Source organism: Coenobita brevimanus, chromosome 40 (genome assembly GCF_032717465.1).
Source record: "Coenobita brevimanus isolate Jiangsu-jjx chromosome 40, ASM3271746v2, whole genome shotgun sequence".
Classification (NCBI taxonomy): Eukaryota; Metazoa; Arthropoda; class Malacostraca; order Decapoda; family Coenobitidae; genus Coenobita; species Coenobita brevimanus.
The window spans coordinates 7,442,592-7,463,173 of record NC_136993.1 but is presented as its reverse complement, the minus strand read 5'-3'; the positions used below and the strand labels follow the sequence as shown (position 1 = coordinate 7,463,173).

Genomic DNA, 20,582 nt, shown 5'->3' with positions numbered 1-20,582 from the left:
TTTTAATAAGGCAATCCCTGCTGCCCCCTTCATACAATTATTTTGGAAGATGCATCGCGTCCAGAATTTACTGGAATGAACCCTACAATTTATGTGTATGATTTAGTGATGTCCAGTCTGCAGTTACAAACAAAGGACTTACACAGACAGTGCTAAAATTGCCTGTCTTAGGAGCCAATTAGATGATGGTTACTCCCAAGTGGAATCTCTCATCCAGTGTAGGTTTTTGGAGAAGTTTGCTACTTTTGATGAATGCTGTATCAAATTCGTAGATTTTTTGTTTTGTAACGACACAAAAGCAGGATGCTTGATGGACATCAGCGTTCACTGTGATTCCTGTGTTCCCTGTAATCACCATAAAGGGTCAAGCGGATTACCTGCTCCACTTTTACAATATCCAGTTCTATCACGTCCATGGTAAATTGTTTCTGCTGATTGCCTCTTACGGAGTCTGGTGAAGAGTATTTGTTTGTGACAGTCGACCATTTCTCACACTACTGTGTTTTCCTAACACTCCAGCAGAAGACTGCCAAGGGTTACGTATTGCACGTGCTTTCATTGATCACATCATTTGTCCATTCACTACACTATCCACTGTTATTATCGATAATGGCTCAGAGTTTAACAACAGTCTTCTTGTTGAGATGTGTAACCAGTATATAATCAATACATGTATTGTCATACCCAACCATCCGGCTTTCAATGACCCTGTCGAAAGACATAATCGTGAGGTAATGGAATGCTTGAGGTACTTAGTTCTCTAAGCACCTTTGGGATGAATGGATACCACAAGTTGCTGCATCAGTCAATAGTTCCATCAACAAATTAATTGGCGAAATTCCATCCTTTGTCTTATATGGATTAGATAAAAAATTGCACTATTCGGTGGTATTATCGAAACCTATTCCACTCTACAGTATAATTTGAATGATTATATGAAAGTGAAAATGACAGACTTACAGAAAAAACACCAGTGTATTAAGGCTAATCTGGTCATATAAAAAAAAATGATATGATACATCGCCAGCATAAGTCTGCATCCCCAATCAATATTAACGTCGTTGGATTTTGTATTTCTTCTTTCACATATACGTAATTCTTAAATATCTGACAAATTTACAGGCCCACACCGCATAATATTTTGTAACGGAAAAAATTTTGAGATTTAAGACTCGTCATTTGAGAGTCATTGAGTTCACGGACTACCTTAAGGGGACTCCCAGGTACTTTGAATGGGAGAAAAATAATGAAAACGATGCATCTTTTTCTTTTTTTTCTCCTCCTCCTCCTCTTCCTTCTGCCATTGCTATCCCCTCATCACCACCTACTCAGCCTGTTAATGAGTACTGACAAAAGCTTCAGTCTGCTACTCGCCCCACTGTTGTTTGTGCTTGTTCCTCCACCTCTCAGGACCAATTAGCTGATATGAACAGTAATTCGGATTCCTTTTATAAGTAAGATGTTGTGGAGAGAGTAGACAACCTTGCTGGTACTAGCTGACCTTGGTTCACCTCTGGGTAATCGGTTGTATTATTACCTCACTTGGACGGAGTCCCGCGAATTATTGTTTTTTGTCGAGTTTCTTTTTTTTGTTAGCAACATTACGGAAAAACGGCTGAATGAAATTACATGAAACTTTCAGGATATGTGGGCACTGGTCGTAGAAGAAAGTTATTACATTTTCGAGGTAATTGAGTGACCCTGAAAAGTCACAATGAAAGTCACGAATTTTCAGAGCGCTATAACTTGAAACCGATTGTAGTTATAGGTATTTACTATTATGAAAATACAAGGTCTCGTAATATTGGCTTTAATTTGGCATCAACACCTTTAACCTTCAGTGAACTTGAAAGGTCAAACTCAAGGTCACGGATATTCGGGGAGCTATAACTCGAAACTGGTTGATGATACATACCGGTATTTTACTGTTATCATAGGAAGTCCCATTTGGGTTTTTACTTGGTACCATGGCCTATGACCGTAAGTGAACTTGAAAGGTCAAACTTAAGGTCACGGATATTCAGGGGGCTATAACTCGAAACGCGCTGAAGATAGATATTTACTACTATTAAGATGTAGGAAGTCTCATAGGGGCTTTCATTTGGCACCATGACCTTTGACCTTGAGTGACTCTCAAAGGTCAAACGGAAGATCGCCGATTTTCTGAGGGCGTAAGTTGAAAACATCTGTGTCATTACGTTAGACTTTAACTGTGTACTGACACTAAACTGCAGTAACCAATTCAGTATTTAACAGCAATAAAATAACTGCTGTCGGGCGAGGTTTGTTTTACCTGGCACCACTGGTTACATATATTATTACCTCTTTGTTAGTAGGAAGTATTATTACGTAACCTCTGATGTAAGGAATTATTATTACATATATCATTACATCCCTGATACTACTACAAAAATTATTGCATCTCTGTTACTGGGTAGTATCGTTACATGTATGAATGAAATAGGTATGCAGCTGTACAAAGTTTTGAATGTCTCAGTGAAATTATAAGATTAATGTTATTACAGAAATATTGTCTATCACATTCCAATGATATAGGTTGCATGCAGAGAATTTATGAATTGTCATATTACCACACACCTTGTCCCAGAGTCAGATCTTCGTTTAATTTTACAGTGGGCTTGCACTAAATTTTTCTTTAGTTCAGAATTGTACTATCCTATACAAGAAGCTACCCCCCTTTCCACGACTATCATACTCCTGTTCGTTCTGCAGCGTCTTGTTCTCTTCCAACTAGTTCCGTTCCCTCTACTTTACTATGACACACTTTATACTGCATTTTTGTACTCTGAATTCGTTCATTTGCCTCACGATCCTATGCCCCATTTGACCTCTTATATTCGTATTCGTCCGTTGTTCAAACCCTTCGTCCTTGCCTGTGTTTTCCCTTAGTATCTTCCCTATCACTGCTGCTCCTTGTGAGAATACTATAGTCCAGATATCTCACTTCCATCATCACTTTTCTGAGCCCTCATTTTATGTATATTCCCGTATTGCATTTACCATAGTACCGTAATGTTTTTGTTTGTATCCACAATGACTTTTTTGTCTATTGCTGTGGTAAACGTACGGAAAAGAAACCCCATAAGATTAGGTTACAACATGGAAGAAGGAAAACAGTGAAACTTGTTTAATGTGAATGTTACGAGATGAATTTGCAACCTGACACTGAAGCTGGAGAAATCTAAGTGGGACTATGATAAATGAGCAAACCACGGCCTGCTCCACCCCAACTCGATACAATTATCAGTGTGAAATGTGTGGACACGAAACTAATTATGTGAACATTGTTTTGTTATTAAGAGATCTTATTCTCGTGATACCACTGTGATTCCTGTATAACCAGCTGTTATGTATTTTTGTTTTCCTTTTCATCACTGTAACGTATAGCAATGCTGTATCATCCTCTTATGTATGTATATTAAGTTAGATATTCTCCCTGTTCACTTGTGCACTCTTATTATTAGTATAAACTATTATCATATAATTTTCTTATCAATCACTTATAATATAGGAGTTGTTTTACTGTTTTAATTGTCTTTGTTAATCACTGTATCAGTCATGACATCTGATATACCCGGGGTGGGGGGGTGGGGGGAGAAATGTAAGTATCAGGATATTTGGAGCTGATACAGCTTGGACCAGACAAAGCTTACTTCATGAGTCCAACAGAGGCCAGCTAACTTGTTACAAAATAAGCTTGAGAACAGTTCTGTGTATAAACAGTGTAGCCATGGCACTGGGCAACACACAGAGGAAACTGTCTACCTGTGCCCTGAAAGACTGTAATGAGTGAAAGAATTCCACTACACCCCGTGAGTGTTATATATAAGCTCCCAATAAAGCATCTAGTAGTAATACGAAGTCTGTAAGATCAACCTTAAACCCTAGTGGAAAATCTACAGGCTCACATCTCACAGAGAGAGGGAGGAGGGGGGCGGATACAAGCTTTAATAATACTGATAATATACTCAGAAATTTGGATTAGCATTCAGTTGCATTAGTATATCGTCAATTAATTCAAAATATTTTGTGGTATGATTCATAAACAAACTTCCAACAACTCCCAGTAATAACCATCTTCCATGTTTGCTTGAAGGACAAGGGCAGTGGAAAACTTCCAATACCTTTCATTCCTCCCGAAATCTGACTTACGAGAGAGAATTGAATTCTTGTTCTCGTATTAAGATCATGAGTTGTAAATAAAAAGGATCCTATCATTATTTTAGTAACATTTCTCATCTGCAGTATAATAATGAGAATAATTTGTACCTATCCATTCTCTCTATCTATAGCCAGGCTCCTTAATCCCAGTAGAGTTGACCACAAACGACATGCCTGCATATATCTTGTCCTCCTCATCAGGTTGCCCTTTAGCCAATTCACACCTCATCACTTATGTTTCTCCACCACATCTCTCCATCTCATCCTAGGTCTCTCTGTCCCCCATTCTCTCCCCCACCTCACTCACATACACTCTCCTGCTTGATCTGTCACTTAGTTGGTCATACTGTCTGGGCAGCCAGACTTTGCATGATGTTAGAGATTCCGACCAAGCCGAAGCCAACATGTGTGTGGCAATAGTTTACAGTGCCGTAAACAAATGGGCCACGGCTCTCGTGCTCCAAGCCTACCTGACACACCCATCAATATTGGCACAAGACCAAAACAGTGACAAGACAACGACGAAGAAAATGGAGACGAGGAAAAAACTATTATAAACAGAGAGTGTCGCAATTTACTTAAAGCGCCATGCAAAACTGTTAAAAGTAGGCATCATGAGGAGATTAAAACAAAAACACAGGAAGCATGAGAAGCTGCAGAGACGACCTAGAGACGGTGGGAGACATATGAAATCTTCGAGGAAAGAGGAAATAAGTAGTGGAAGTGGGTGAGGACAGTAAATATGCAGAAGTTTGCAAATTATTACTGAGGAAGTGTAGGGTACGACAGTGGTTGCAGCTTCATGCAATATTATAGGCTTAATATTTTTTTTACATCAGTAAACAGTTCCACGCCTGAGAGTCTAAAAACTGATTGTATGGAATCTAGTAGTGAATCTAGCTCAGTAGAAGGGACTGCTTTCTTTGAATTTGAACACTGTCAGATTAAGATTCCGATGTCTCAGCAGAGATGACAGAAGCAGAACCAGGTCAAATTGCAAAGGACACTGCAGTTCATTCTGTTCAATTGCTGCAAGCACTTGCTGACCAGCAGAAAGATGCTGTACATCGAATAAAGGGTTTAGCATAATTCTCAGCCAGTAAACATATAAAACTAGCTAAGTACCCGAGTTTACTTCTTGAGCTCAATGTTAGCACATGGATACGGGAGATAAAGAACAAGGCGACTGGCATAGGCGGACTGTATTTCCCATGGGAACTTCAAAAACAACATGGGCGACTGATGAACCGGAAATTAATTGAATGTATTCTGTTATATTATGAATCAACACTGATTTTCAGGAAATAAGTTTTTTGTGTTAATGTTATGTTAAAATAGAGCTTTTTAATGCTGTTACTTATATATATCCCTAGAAAGTTAGTCACTGTAATGTTCTCAGTCAACAAGGATGTGCACATGCTGGATAGGATATGTACATATACATGACATAATCAGTATCTGTATCTGTGCCGTATCAATACCATATGTGTACATGTTCATCTCTAATGATGATTCTTGTCTTCTGTTGCAAATGTGTGAATCTTAAGTCATCTTTGCAGCTTACTTAATTAAAATTGATCCAGTTTGTTGTCTAAAACGAGATAGGCTAGAGGGCCAAAACTTTGTATTCACTATCAAGAAAACACATGTTAGAAAACTCACAAATTTGGTGCAAGAGGCAAGGTAACCCTGTAAGAAGCTGCACAAGCAAGAGCACCACGTGATCATGAGGACAGAAACACAACAGACCATACTGATGCTATGTTTGCTTCAAATTTTAGCCGTGAGCTCTTCTACCGTGGGACTTGCCGTTCCACATTTACCAGTAGATTTCACAAATCACGCCTAGACGAACTACAGCAGCCTTGTTCAACCAACGTCCAGCCAAGCCCAAGAAAACACAAGCAAAGAATCGAGGTCAACAACAGAGCTACGAAGATCTTTTAGTGATATGAACTGGAAAGATTGCACGTTCTGTCAGCATACAATTGTACAAGAAAAGCTCATATATGTGGCAACTTTCAACATGAGTAGCACTATTTTGAAAGCCTCGAAATATGACTCAGTTATTCATATGCTCCTTTGTAGAGTGCTTGACCTTATTGCTGCTGAAGGAAAGAATCACAGTTGTTATTACCACAATTTCAGAAGAATTATATAAAAAAAAGAGAAAGCTTCTAGAAAAAGGTCAACTGTTGCTATGGAATTGTTGGATATGGAACTCAAAGAAGCAGCCAAAAAACTACCAGCACTTGCTTTGTCAGAAGTATGGCACTACTAATGTGAACTGGCAGCAAAAGTAGAAGAGGAAATACTCCAGTCATTTCTTAGAAGGAGAAACACTTTCAAAGCTAAGCTTCAGCATCGGATTGGTGACTGTTATGATTGCTTCAGGCTGCAACTACCAGAAAGACAGGTTCTATTTGTTCCCATAGTATATGGAAATATTCCATTCTCGAAATCAGTGCCTGAAGAAGAAGAACCCTTACACATGCCTTGGTACCGGGCCAGTGAAGATTTCCTTGAGATAGTGCACATGACACTGAAACTCAGATCTGACATCCTCTGACATTCTGTCTGTAAAGGACTTGTCGTTAACGAAGAAAAAATTATATCTTCCGTTCCTGGAAGCCTGATTATGATTCTGAGACTCATGTTTGGAGGCCAGAATATACTGGAGGAGGACCCAGAAGAATATCCTGACAGTGAGGACCCAAGCCAGAAAGAAATCAGAACCTAGACAAGGATTCGCATAGTACAAGACATCGTGTACAGCCCCAGTGGCAGCATACGTTGGACACCAAAGCATCTTGGTTTTGGAAGTGCACCATGCAGTATCAAAGATCAATTTAATATTTGGATTTTAGTTTACTTAAATATTCACTAAACTGTGAGGAATTGGGTACTTGTATCATTGAAGAAAAGTTGTATACACAAACATCATTACACAAAACATGGGCTAAGCAGAGATTACTTATTTCATGGTGGATCCCTTTTTATTATTATTATTATTATTATTATTATTATTATTTTTTGCCGCTGTGAGATGGATTTGTTCAATTAAGGAAAAGCCTTACAAACTGAATGTTGACTAAGGAAAATTTAACCCCTTCACTGAAAACGTCTATGTTTAATTGAAGAAAGTTCTCACGAGATGGCAAGAGTAAAACGAAAAAAAAAAAAAAAAAAAAAGACGGACCTACTTACAGTATGTAGCTTACCTCCTTAACCACCATTCCCATCATACCAGTCCAAGACCCATCAGGCAGCCGGACACCAAATGTCCTCTCCTTTGACCGCATGTAAAGATACCTGCAATATTACGTGGTTTGTAATGGCTGCTGACATGCGTGGTCTTCATAAAATGGTAACTGGTAACAATTATCCAAAGACTATTTTTCATTTTTCGTAATATTCAAGTGTGTGTGTGTGTGTGTGTGTGTGTGTGTGTGTGTGTGTGTGTATTTGTTTTTAGCTGAAATGAGATACAACTATGAGTATAAAATGTTTGTTCTATTTTCTTGCCAACTTGACTGCTACAAAAACTGTTCCTTCAGTTGGGTACTCTTGTATTACCAAATTCATGATCAATACTCTTATTAATTTCTGTATTGCCACTGTTATCTACGGCTTAGGTTAATTCCATATGTAGGAAAGTGGAAAACCCATAAGCAGGGGAAGCATCATCAGAGTACCCTCTAAAAATGAGACACACACTCATTTACTTATCATTTAAGGATGTAAAAGTTATGAAAGGAAAATAAATCACATCACCGTATTTTAATGGTGAACTTCAGTAAAAACAGTATATATCTTTGTAGCAAAAAAGGTCACCCTTACGTGAAGTTCATTCCACTTGCAATATATCTAACTGTTTTCTCCATTGCCCCACTGAAGGCCAGTCTCCATCCAGTAGGGCTGCTGGTGTCTTCCGTCCAATAAATTCTATGGTGAGGAAGAAGTTCTATCGCGATTTTCAGGTTTGGTGCAATGATGAATCTGTAAAGGATTCAAACCCTGAATAAGTGAAAAGCTTAAAAGAAATGAAAGATTAGGCCTCTACGCCCCACGAATTTTCGTTACAATCCTGAATGAGGATGATGTCTATTTATTACTTTAGCTGCTACTATACGATTTTCAAAGAATTTATGGCAAACCTTTAATACTGAAGGGAATTAATACGGCTATATACTCCAGTTCGAGAAATCTGTGTTAAACCGAATGAAAATGTTGGAGGACAAGAAAAAAATAAAGACGTCCTTGGGAGTAGTAGGTTAATAACAATTGCTATAAGGCTTAAACTATACTGGCATAATAATTAAGGTTGGAAGTTTGGAGAATGCAGTGCCTGAAAGGGTACAACAGGGAAGAAACACTGCTGGTTCATTGAAAGCAGTGATAAGAAATGGGGAAGTGAGCATGGAGGCAAAAAAAGGTTGCTATATGGCAGTATTGTGATCCCCACTCTAACGTATAAAAGCGAGGCTTGGGCCTTGTTGGAAGGACACAAGTCAAGAGTGACAACAGTGGAAATGAGTTTTTTGAGAGCAGCATATGGAGTTCCATGGAGGGAGAGACTGACAAATGATGAAGTGAAAGAGTGATATGGTGTGGACGTGGATGTGAAGGAAAGCATTAGGAAAAGCACACTGAGGTGGTTTGGCCATGTAGTTCGGATGGAGAGTGAGACTAAGTAGTAGAGTGAATGTGAGCGAGGTGAAGGGATGGAGAGGGTTGGGGAGACCGAGGATGAGATGCAAGGATGGAGAAGAGAGGTATATGAGAAAGGGGGTGTAAGTTTGAGAGAGAACAGCAAAATGGCCGGGAACAAGGCGACATGGAGGCGCTTTGTTCATGGCCACACTTTACAAGATTGAGGCGTCTCACTAGAGAGAGAGAGAGAGAGAGAGAGATTCTGGCCTCATGACTCCGGTGACGTGTAATATATATAATTCAGTGTTTTATTAATCATAGGGCAGAGTTTTCATTCTGAGCGCCGTGAAATGTTTAATAATCTGATAGTAGCTACAAACTATTGCAATAAATTAAATTCTTAAGTTCAGTGACACACGTGCTATCCCCAGACGACTAAATTAGGCTAGACTAACGAATCATATCTAGTACCAAAGGACTTAACAAGGACTTTTGCATCATCCTCCAGTGCGAAAGGTATTTCCTAAACTGGAGAAAATAGTTTGGTGGTAACATGAATGATTATAAAAATACGTGACCGGACTGAACGGGTTAAGAGTAAGAAATGCTTACTGATGTGTGAATCATTCTTCGACCAGTGAATGACAGATCACCCTAACCGCACTCTAAAGCTATAACAGCTTTTAACTTTTAGTCGATCAGTTTATTTATCTAGTTTTCTGTCTATATATCTGTCTATAGCCAAACGTTATAATCTCGAAAGGGATGGCGGTGACTCAATCGGTAGAGAGGTGGCCTCCCAGACCCAAGTTCAAATTCCCGCTTGGACAGGGAGCAGTTTAAGGATTTGAACTTCATAAAATCAGACTACTGATCTACCGGAAGACCCGCCGACGTGTAAAAATACCCCCGCTAATACCAATACACTAGTCCTGTATGAGACAGCCCTAACATGTATTCAGTCTGGATGGTGGGTGCAAGGGCCGAAGTGGTGACATGTAGAGGTATATGGTATGTGGGAGAACTATTAGGCCTTGCGAACAGGCTGTGAAGCCTATGCCCAGAGTCAGACACATAAAAAAATAAAAATAAAAAAAAAGATGAACCGCTTCCATGTCAACCCGTCTTTCATAATCAGGCAGCCGTCTCTTCATCTCCAACTTCCCCTCACATATTGTATATACCTCTCCACACTATTCCTTCATCTCGTCCTCAGTCTCTCCCTTCCCCCATCCACCTCATTCACGTACAGTCTCCCACTCGATCGCTTTTCCATAATGTTTTTGACCATTTTTTTTTTTTAACGGAATCAGAATAAAATAATAATACCTGAACTGCCCATTTTTTCGTCAGAAATAATTATATACCTAAACCGATCAATGCGATGATGATTCTTGTCGCCGACAGAGGACTTTCCTCCTCATAGTACTAATTTTTAGAAAAGGATGTGTTGCAACTATCCCAAGTAAAGCCATGCTTTTATAAATAGCCTTTGTAGTTCGAAACAGTGAACAAAATATCACAGCGAAAGGGTTTAATCTGTCTATCCTTGTGTTTTCCATGCGTTATTTTCCTGTCAAGAACATAGAGGACTGAGGATTGTCTAATTACTGCAGACATACAACACGAGTATGACTCATTCGTCTCAGCGGCACTGTGTGAGCAGTAAACTCACCACCTTTTTTATGTATTTTGCCAATGAGTCTTTATCACACTTCTGATTTCCTTTCGAATGAGTTCCCATTCCCACGAAGTCCCTAAACCCGCTAGACCATTATTCTTACCTTGAGAATTTGTCTGGGAAAAGTGGAATATGTGAGGTCAGTGTGAGGCCTTGATTTGCCGCCCAGGTAGCCACATGCACTTGCTGGCCAGGGGTCGTGTAGGGTAGAACCACATACATCACCAATCTTGCGGTAAACAGAAAAATATACTGCATGTGCAACTACGATTAGGTTATTATTTGGCAGAATTATCATTTTACGTGTGGAGTATGTCTGCTTCCAGCAGATAATTAGCAATAAAGTAATATAAGTACATAATAATTGCATTTTAAATAATGCGCATCAAATCTGTAAACAAAGGCATTTAGTTAAGATTATATTCGGTGTTTCTATTAGAACAATAGAGTGAAAATATCTGTTTTGAAACGTAAAAACAACGAATAAAAGGCCAAAAGCTTATAAAACTTTTTTTTCAGAAAAGTTTAATAAAGTATCCATGATCTGGAACTAAAAAAGTATGTATATATATATATATATATATATATATATATATATATATATATATATATATATATATATATATATATATATATATATATATAGATAGATAGATAGATAGATAGATAGATAGATAGATAGATGTATATATACTACAGTACTAAAATTCTAGGTCCTTGTGTATTGTGTGTACCTATATAAGTTTTATAGCCGGCCATACCGGAGCACCCAGGAGGCTGAAAGTTGGGGTTCAGAGGTAACTCATTATGAGGAAGAACATAGGCAAGGTGGCATTGGCCTCCGAAGCCGTTTTGAGGCTGCTACTGTAATGGCCTCGAGGCCATGATGGCCAGAATTGCCCTTAGGCATTATTATGTGAGGTGCTCCTCTGTGTGAAAAACGGATTTTCGATAATACTGCAAATAAATCGACATGGCTAAGCAACAATAAGTCTGGGCCAAAGGATCAGCCCGCCCGGAGGGCCTAACCAAGTCCCGCGAATTGGACCTAAGCAGCTAAATATATATATATATATATATATATATATATATATATATATATATATATATATATATATATATATATATATATATATATATATATATATATATATATATATATATATATATATATATATATATATATATATATATATATATATATATATATGTATCATCCATTGCATGTTCTCTGCTTAACAAGGGCAACCTTTTCCATGAATTCCTTGACTGAGCCAATATATAAATACAAACATACATATGTAAGCATAATTATAAATATACATATAAATATATTTTTCAAACTTTATTTTTGATTCAAGAAAGAAGAAACCAAATGCCAGGAGCCCGCATGATTGTTCCCTCCAAGTAAAAACAAAAATAGCAATGGCTGATTATGAATATAATATGCATATAAAAAAATTAATATTCCTTTGTCAATCCTGCTGATCATTTGCAGTGGAAGAAACGGAATGTGTAAGAATGTTCCAGATTCGACCAGTTGCATACATGAAAGACTGAGAGTACTGTTTTTCTTCATGTGAAGGAATTGGAGAAACAGAGGTTTTCCGTGGCGATTTTTGCAAATGTTATTGCGCTTCTCAGGGAAAGAATAGGTTAGATTCTTCTCCTTCCAAGCTTGGTGGCGACCATATTTTATCAATTTCTGTTGGAAATCCATATAATGATCCTTCCGTTTACCAAAGCAGTTTCCTATGACTTATACCCTATATATGACTAACATCACGTCATTTCAGTTCACATATTAAGCTCAAACCATTCTGTCACTCTTAGGCCCAGAGGACTTGTCGGGTAGCACTGTACTACCGTTTAGCGTTAGTACCAGAGTAATGAATAAGCCGTCCCCGAGGCTCCAAAGTCAGTCTTTATACCTATGGATCGAACTTAAACCGAATTTAGAGCAACGAAGTCCCAGCCCACTAATTTTACCCTTATGACACAATATTTCACTCACCTGGCAGAGATGGTCGTATTTCTGTAGCTTTTTCTCCCTAGTTACATGGCAAATAAGGCAAAACTGTAACCTCTAATCCTTTATATAGATAATTTTTGCAACTAGCAACTATTTCTACCATTAATCCCTTGTTACTTGTCAACTTCAAAATGCAGATATGGCAATATACTCCTTGAAAAGTGATTATACAGTATAGTAACTCAGGGGGAAAAATAACGGGAAAATTATAGAACCTTTTGTGTAACAAAGAATAGCCCTACGGTTTATCGGTCCGAGGGCAAACTTCAGTTCAGTTTCCTGGTGGCTGAAGTGACGTACTGGCACACAACACTGTGAATTAGCTTCTTAATATTATTCCTTAAACCAAATCCATAGAAATCAAGCAGTAATTATGAGCCACTATATATAAACAATGCTTACTGCACAGCCCTATTGCTAATGTGAAATTCGTTCATGTCAAGTGAGCTGTTACACGACAACCAAACAACCACATTGCTCTTTGTTACCTTGCAACAGAGGAGAAAGTATCATGATTTATAAGTAACAAGGAATTGCTGATGGAGAGTGGCCTGTGAAGTCTCTGGAGGCGTGTAAGGGGGATGCGGGTGAGGACGATCAGCCTGGTGGACCATATTAGAAGTCGTGCCTTTAGGGTCAACTCAGTGAAGGAGGCGAGCAGGTCCAGGTCGTCGCTTACAACCAGCAATGTCAGGCACGTCGATACCTGCCGCAGCTTGGAACGGTATGACAGTTACTCTAATATATATATAAATCTATCTATCCATCTATCTATCTATCTATCTATCTATATCTATCTATCTCTATCTATCTATATCTATCTATCTATCTATCTATCTATCTATATCTATCTATCTATCTATCTATCTATCTATCTATATATATATATATATATATATATATATATATATATATATATATATATATATATATCTGATGTTAGAGTTGTAAGGCTGAGAGGAAGACCACGAATAGGATGGATGGACAGTGTGAAGAGAGCGCTGGATGCGAGAGGGATGTCTGTTGAGCAAGGAAGAGTGGCTGTGCGTGACAGAAATAAATGGAGAGAAATTGTGAATGAATAAGTGACGACGCAGCCCTGAGGGGATATTCTCCCGTATTTGGTCTGATCAGCTAGTCAGGTCAGGTGCAGGTAAGGGGATGGGTCTGTTATGATGTGACAAGGGTAAACCAGCTCTGCTGTCGGACCCTGCTGCGGATGTCACTGATTGCATTGTACGGTTGACCCTTGTGCGGTGTGGTGCGGTGAGGACCTGTCCGTTCTCCGCTTTGGGGCTAAGATGCGAATGAATGTGTTTGAATGGATGAGTAAATGGGGAGTGTGTCGTCCTGTCTCGGCTACCTCCCTTTCCTCGGGGGAAGCAGCCTAGGTATATAGATAGATAGATAGTGTGTGTGTGTGTGTGTGTGTGTGTGTGTGTGTAGGCAGATGTAATTCTGTATGTACAGAATGTGTTGATACTGTAGGTACAGTATATTTGTGTATACTTTTCGTTGTGTGGGGGTATATTTACACTAATTTCTTTATGTTCGCCACACCATATTAATCCTTCTTAAGAACTTAATCCAACGACATTTCTCAGTTGGGCTTACGTTACAGTAAAAAATTCATTACAAACCATAATTTTATATTAAAAGAATTATGTTTTATGAATATGTATGCAATAGCATTTATTTTATTTTATTATTTATTTAACTAGAAATATGTAAGTTTAGAACACTAATAGTCGTCAGCGACTAAGTCAGCTTCGTTGGGACTTTCCCCTCCCTCTTTCTAAATCAAAATGACAAGTGAACTTTGCTCAGGATATTTTTCATGTTTCCTTTTCCATCTGGATATCAGCATATCTATAAATCACGCGTTCTTAAATTATATATATATATATATATATATATATATATATATATATATATATATATATATATATTTATTATTATTTATTTCACACAATATCATTAACCTCAGGAGATACTTCTTCACACAGGAGGTGTTGTCCTCCATTATTCAGTCCTGCATTAGAACGCTGTTCTACGTTGCTCTGAAATCGTCTCACTGTGATGAGATTAAATACATTAGACTATATAGTTTGTATAATTTCAAAAATCCTCCTCTACCATTTCTCTGTTGTTTTATCCTCCTTCGACTTAAGTTTCCTCTCCAGTCGTTCTCAGCTGCAGCTGTACATGACCACTTTTTCATTACTGCTGTTCCAAAAGGGGCTGTCTCTTTTACCGATACTCCTTTCATCCTCTTCATCAATGGCCCATTTGTACAGTACAACTGCCCTTAGCCGCTTACATATTGGTGCTCCTCAGTCCATCTTTTAGTAACTGTTGTAATGAACCTTTACAAAAGTTGCCGGCCTCTCATTCACGCTGAAGATGTCATCAAATACAGACAAAATCTTCGTGCAGAAAAACCCTCTACAATTCGGCATCCTTCAAGATGGAAACTTCTACAACTCGGGAAGGCTCCAAAATATTCATTTAAAAATCAAAATTCAAAAATTCCCAAAAATGCACACGTGAGAGGAAGAGTCGGCAAAAATCCCCCCAACTCGGTAAGATGGCGAGTTGTACCGACATTCAGCAAGAGTAACCCGGCATCACGTGTGCATGGGGATTAAACAAAGCCTGTTGTGCGCCACATGTGGGCCAGTTTGCCTTCGTCCGCCGCCCATGTTGCATTCTCTCCTCACTCGCTCTGCTTGTGACAAAGTGTTACGCACTCTTAAGTGGATTGTACCTGCAGAAGCTAACCATGGCGTCTCCCAGTTCTACCCCAGTGTTTAGTGAATAAGTTCTGTACAGTAATGTTTAGGAGTTTAGTCTTTAGTTCCCCAGCATAGTACAAGTCACAAATACATTACGGTATGGCCTTTATAGTGTTAATTGTGCTTTACATAGTGTACAGTGTCAAGTACAGTACAGTAAAGATGTGCCCAAAAGTGATCTTGAGCCCCCCTAACGTCTCCAAAAACTACCAAAAGTCCTGCCCCATGCCTGCAATACACCCTCCAACTGTGTGGAATCATGGTAAGCAGCTTTTACTGTTTACTGTAAAAACGTTTAATTTTTTCCCATTTTTTCCTTTTGTGTGTGTGTGTGTGTGTGTGTGTGTGTGTGTGTGTGTGTGTGCTGGGGAGGAACTTAACGTTCATCCCTACAACTCGGCAAATAGGCTAACTCGGCAAGGCTTGCACATGTATTATGCCGAACTGTAGAGGTTTTAAGGTACTCCTCTAAATTTTATAGCCCTGTGAGTTACACAACACATACATTAATAATTATATATATATATATATATATATATATATATATATATATATATATATATATATATATATATATATATGTCCAGGGGCAGGATTCCACTGCTGCCTGGCACATCCCCGGGTGGCTGATAGTCCATGCAGATATACGAGGTACTGAACAGTCTTAAACGGCGCTGACCATGGGATCTTCTATAGATATGTAGGGCACCACCAAATGTAGTGAACAAGGTGACACAAAAATTACATCTCACCAGGTAAGATGTTGCAGTGAGGTGAGATTATTTGCCACATTCCCCCCAGCCAACAATAAAATCTACTGTTAATTATTTCAAGGGCGTTCCTGTTGGTTTTCATTTATTAAAGGTCCCATCTCACTGTCTCCTGTGCTTACATGCAGTGTGCCACCAAAAGTGACTAGGCACTGTCTCGGTGCATCAGAAGCCGGGGCATTAAACAAACCGACATGCATGAAGATCTACACATGCAATGTAAGAAGTCTTGCAGAAGATTACAAACTTGATAACCTAATGACTGAATCATAAAACAGTTGGGATATTGCATGTCTGAATTAGATCCACAGAAGCAAAGAAAAATTAATTCTGCTCCAAGAGAGCAACCACCTATTTTACTATAGAAGAAGACAAAATGAAAGAGTTAGCGGGGTAGGATTCCTTGTAAACAGAGATATTACAGAGAACACTGCTAAATTCAGCAGTGTGTCTAACAGAATAGCATGGATTGTAATTAGACTAGGCAAAAGATGCACCCTGAATTGCTCAGATGAAGAAACAGAAACATTCTATAACATCTTCCAGATTATGGAAGAAAAAACGATCAGATATATATACCATAATCATGGGAGACTTCAATGCCAAAGTTGGCAAATCGAAAAATGGAGACACATGTATGGGAAAATCCGAAGTGGGTGAAAGGAATTACAAAGGTGATATGGTGGTATATTATGCTGAAGGGTTATCATGAGAATAATGAACACATTCTCTTACAAAACAATGGAGAGAAAATGAACCTAGTGAAATACAGATATAGAAATGAAGAATGAAATCGATTTTATTGTAGCAGATAAGAATCACACGATGATAAATGTCACATTTATAAAAATGTAAATATAGGAAGTGACTATCGAATGGTGTGTTACTCAGCCACATTCAATTTCAGAAGTGAAAGTATGAAGCTGATTAAAAATAAAAAATTATGTGCCCAACGGAAGTAAGTGAAAACAAAGCACCTTTCCAGATTTCAGGCTTTAAGTTCTGCTGAGTGTGATATTGATAAAATGAATGATAGGCTAACAAAAAGGCTAAGAGAATCGGTGGAGGTACTAGTGAAAGCTAATATAATAAAAGCCAATAAGGGTGCAAAAATGACCCTCAAGCTCAAGAAAAGAAGAGAGGAGACGAAAAACATAGAAAAATGAAAGACAAGTTTACCAACACGAGACAGAGAGAAGATAAAAGACAGAGAAACATGAACCAGGTCAAAGAAACCATAAAAAACGGGAAAAGTCTGAAACAGGTCTGAAGTAAAATGGCACTAGGAAGTAAAGAAACAAGTATCGCTGAAAGGCAAAAAAGATGAAGTCATTAAATGCAGAGATAGGATGCTGGAGAGAGCCCAACTGTATCCATCAAAGACCATATTACCAATAGCTAACTTTTCTGTTGACACAAGTGAAATACCAAAGGCAACACCAGACAATGTAAACATTTCTTTTAAAAGTATGAGAACAAGGAAAGTGAAAAGAGAAGACGGAACAGTAACAGATTTACTGTCGGATGCACTAGTAGAAGTACAAAAGGGGCTCGACTACTTTTTTACCCAGTGGATAAGGAAAATTACCAGAACATGGTGTAATGCAATTGTTTTTTTGCTTTATAAAAAAGGCGACTCAAAAGATCTTAGCAACCATCGACCCATTAGATTATTACAAGTTAAATACAAACTCTTCAAAGTCCTTACAAACAGAATAACAATAAATTTGGAAGAAAAGCAACCTCGTCAGCAGGCAGGACTCCGAAGCGGATATTCGACTACTGTTGATCTACACACAGCGAATCAGCTAAGTGAAAAATACTGCATAATATAATAAACCACTCCGCTTACGTTTTGTTGATTAAGAACAGGCTTTGGACTCAGTGGAGCACATAGCACTTATAAATTCATTGCGTGAACACGGAGTGAATGAGAACATTGTGAAACTGCTAGGGAACATATATAATGAGGGAGCTGCTACAGTTAAATTACAGAAAAACTCTGCAAAAATTAAGGCTGAGAATGCCGTGCTTTAGAGAGATACAGTTCCACCATAACTAGTTACAGCATTCCCAGAAAGTATTATCAGAAAGTAAGACTGGGAGAACAAAGGAGCAAACATAGATGGAGAAAACCTAAACAATTTAAGATTTATGACATTGTCATAATCTCAGAAACACCAGACATTGCAAGAAATGTTAAATGACCTTAACATGGAAAGTCTCTAAGTAGGGCTAAAGACGAACCGGAGTAAAACCTATGTTTCATCTAAATACACCAAAGGCGGCGTCAGAATAATCAGAGAAGTTCTTGAGCCAGTCGAGAAATACAGTTACTTGGGATAAATACTAAAACTAATGAAATACCACGATACCGAAATATAAGGAAACACAACAACTGGAAGGAAAGCATTCTGTAGACATAAAGACACCATGAAAAGTCGCTTTCCAGTATGTATGAAACGAGAAATATAAAAAGAATGTCCAATCCTAGCTATGACTTTTGATTTTCGACCTCAAAACTGACAAAATCGATGGAAAATCAACTTATCTGTATGCAAAGAACAATGGAAAGGTCAATGTTGGGAATATCTTTAAGAGACATGAAAAGATAAACTTGGGTGAGAGAGCAGCCTAAAGTCAAAGATATTACAGAAGTTGTAAAAGAACTGAAATGGAGCTGGGCAGGTCATGAAGCGAAAATAAGGCATAACTGATGAAGCAAGAGGCTGACTCACTGGACTCCAAGATACTGTAAGCAAATCAGAAAAGGCCAGACAGGAGGTGGAGAGATGACATGGAGAAGTGTGCGGGGAAAATGCGGCAGAGATTGGCTCAGTCAAGGAATTCGTGGAGAAGGTTGAGGGAGGCCTTTGTTCAGCAGTGGACTTGCAACGGCTGTTTTGTATATATATATATATATATATATATATATATATATATATATATATATATATATATATATATATATATATATATATATATATATATTGTTACATAGCCTATGATTTCATCATCCTTTGTGTAATTTTAACGCACAGTATGCTGCATGTTTGATCACGAGCGTGTTCTGCCTCAGTCCCCCCTTCTACCGTTATAGTAGAGTAAGTCGTCCTTTCTGTTATTCAGTGCGGGATTGTCGACCGTTTGTCCCCATCGCTTCATTTGCGCGTCCCTCTTACAAGTTGTATCAGGCTCTGCCAGCTCCTATATAATGAGCTCAGTCTCTGCATCATTGCCACTTAGATCTGCTCCTCATTTTGTTCACATCTCTGTCCTCCCCTGTACAGATATTATTATTGTGAGTGCTCAAGAAATCTCCAACCATCTAGCAGCTGTGTGTAATTTGAGTATAACTGTTGTTGCATTTTTTCTTGTACTGTATAGCATAAGTTTAATTTGTGGGCCTAGTGAAGTTTTTCTGATTCGTGTGGGGTTCTTTGTCAGTCATTTTTGATAATTTTTTTTTTTTTTTTTTTTTTTTTTTTTTTTTTTGCCTATCGACCATTGAGGCCGAAGCCTCTGGTCATTAAGGCAAATATATATATATGTATATATATTGACACATATATACATATATATACAAACATATATATACATACATACATACATACACACATCCATGCATATGAACATACACACTTTCATGCACACGTACATATATATATAATAATTTTTATTTTATTATTTTTTTGTAGTTTTATTTTTATTATTTTTATTTATTTTTTATATTTTTAACCTTATATTATAATCAAAAATACCTAATCTAAAGACCCTAAAACTAACCACCTAACAGACAAATCGCTAACCTATACTAAATCCTAAGAGACAAATAACTAGGCCTACACTAATATTCAAAAAGCCTCGACCAAGAGAACACCATCGACTGCAGATATGTAATGCTTTTCTACGTTACATACCTGCACTCATCACCTGATGACTGTCAGTCGAGGCACAACCTAATATAGGGGACATCAATATATGAAAGGGAACCAGACGAGTCAGGAACATTTCCATATACGTCAGCTGTCGTCCCTAATTAGAATAACTTAAGCAAGATAATATAATGTATTTACATAATTTATACAAAAATTGAAGAACCTCGCCCAGCAGACTACCATCGACTGCAAGTGCCCAATACCTTCCTATATTGCACACTTGCACTCATCAGCTGGTGACTGTCAGGCAAGGAACTTGGCTTAATGTAGGGGACATCTATATTAGAAATAGATCGGTGGGAGGAGGAACTATTTAAAATATGTCAACTGTCAACCCTAATTAATATTACAATATATACATATTTACTGTTCATAAAAACCATAACCACACAGTAAAAAAGTCACATCACTCTGATCAGTCCGGTCTCTCTCAAGAAAGCCATCAATTTATCAGTCATAACAATGTCCCCATCACCCAGGATGGTGGAAAGGGTGAAGGGGACGTCTACTGCGCCGCAGTAATTCATAAGT

At 38.1% G+C, this 20,582-nt stretch overlaps 1 pseudogene; it reads right to left on the bottom strand.

The window, feature by feature from the left end:
- LOC145397272 (putative glutamate receptor) overlaps positions 1 to 20,582 on the bottom strand; it is a 76,623-nt pseudogene that overhangs the window by 44,722 nt on the left and 11,319 nt on the right.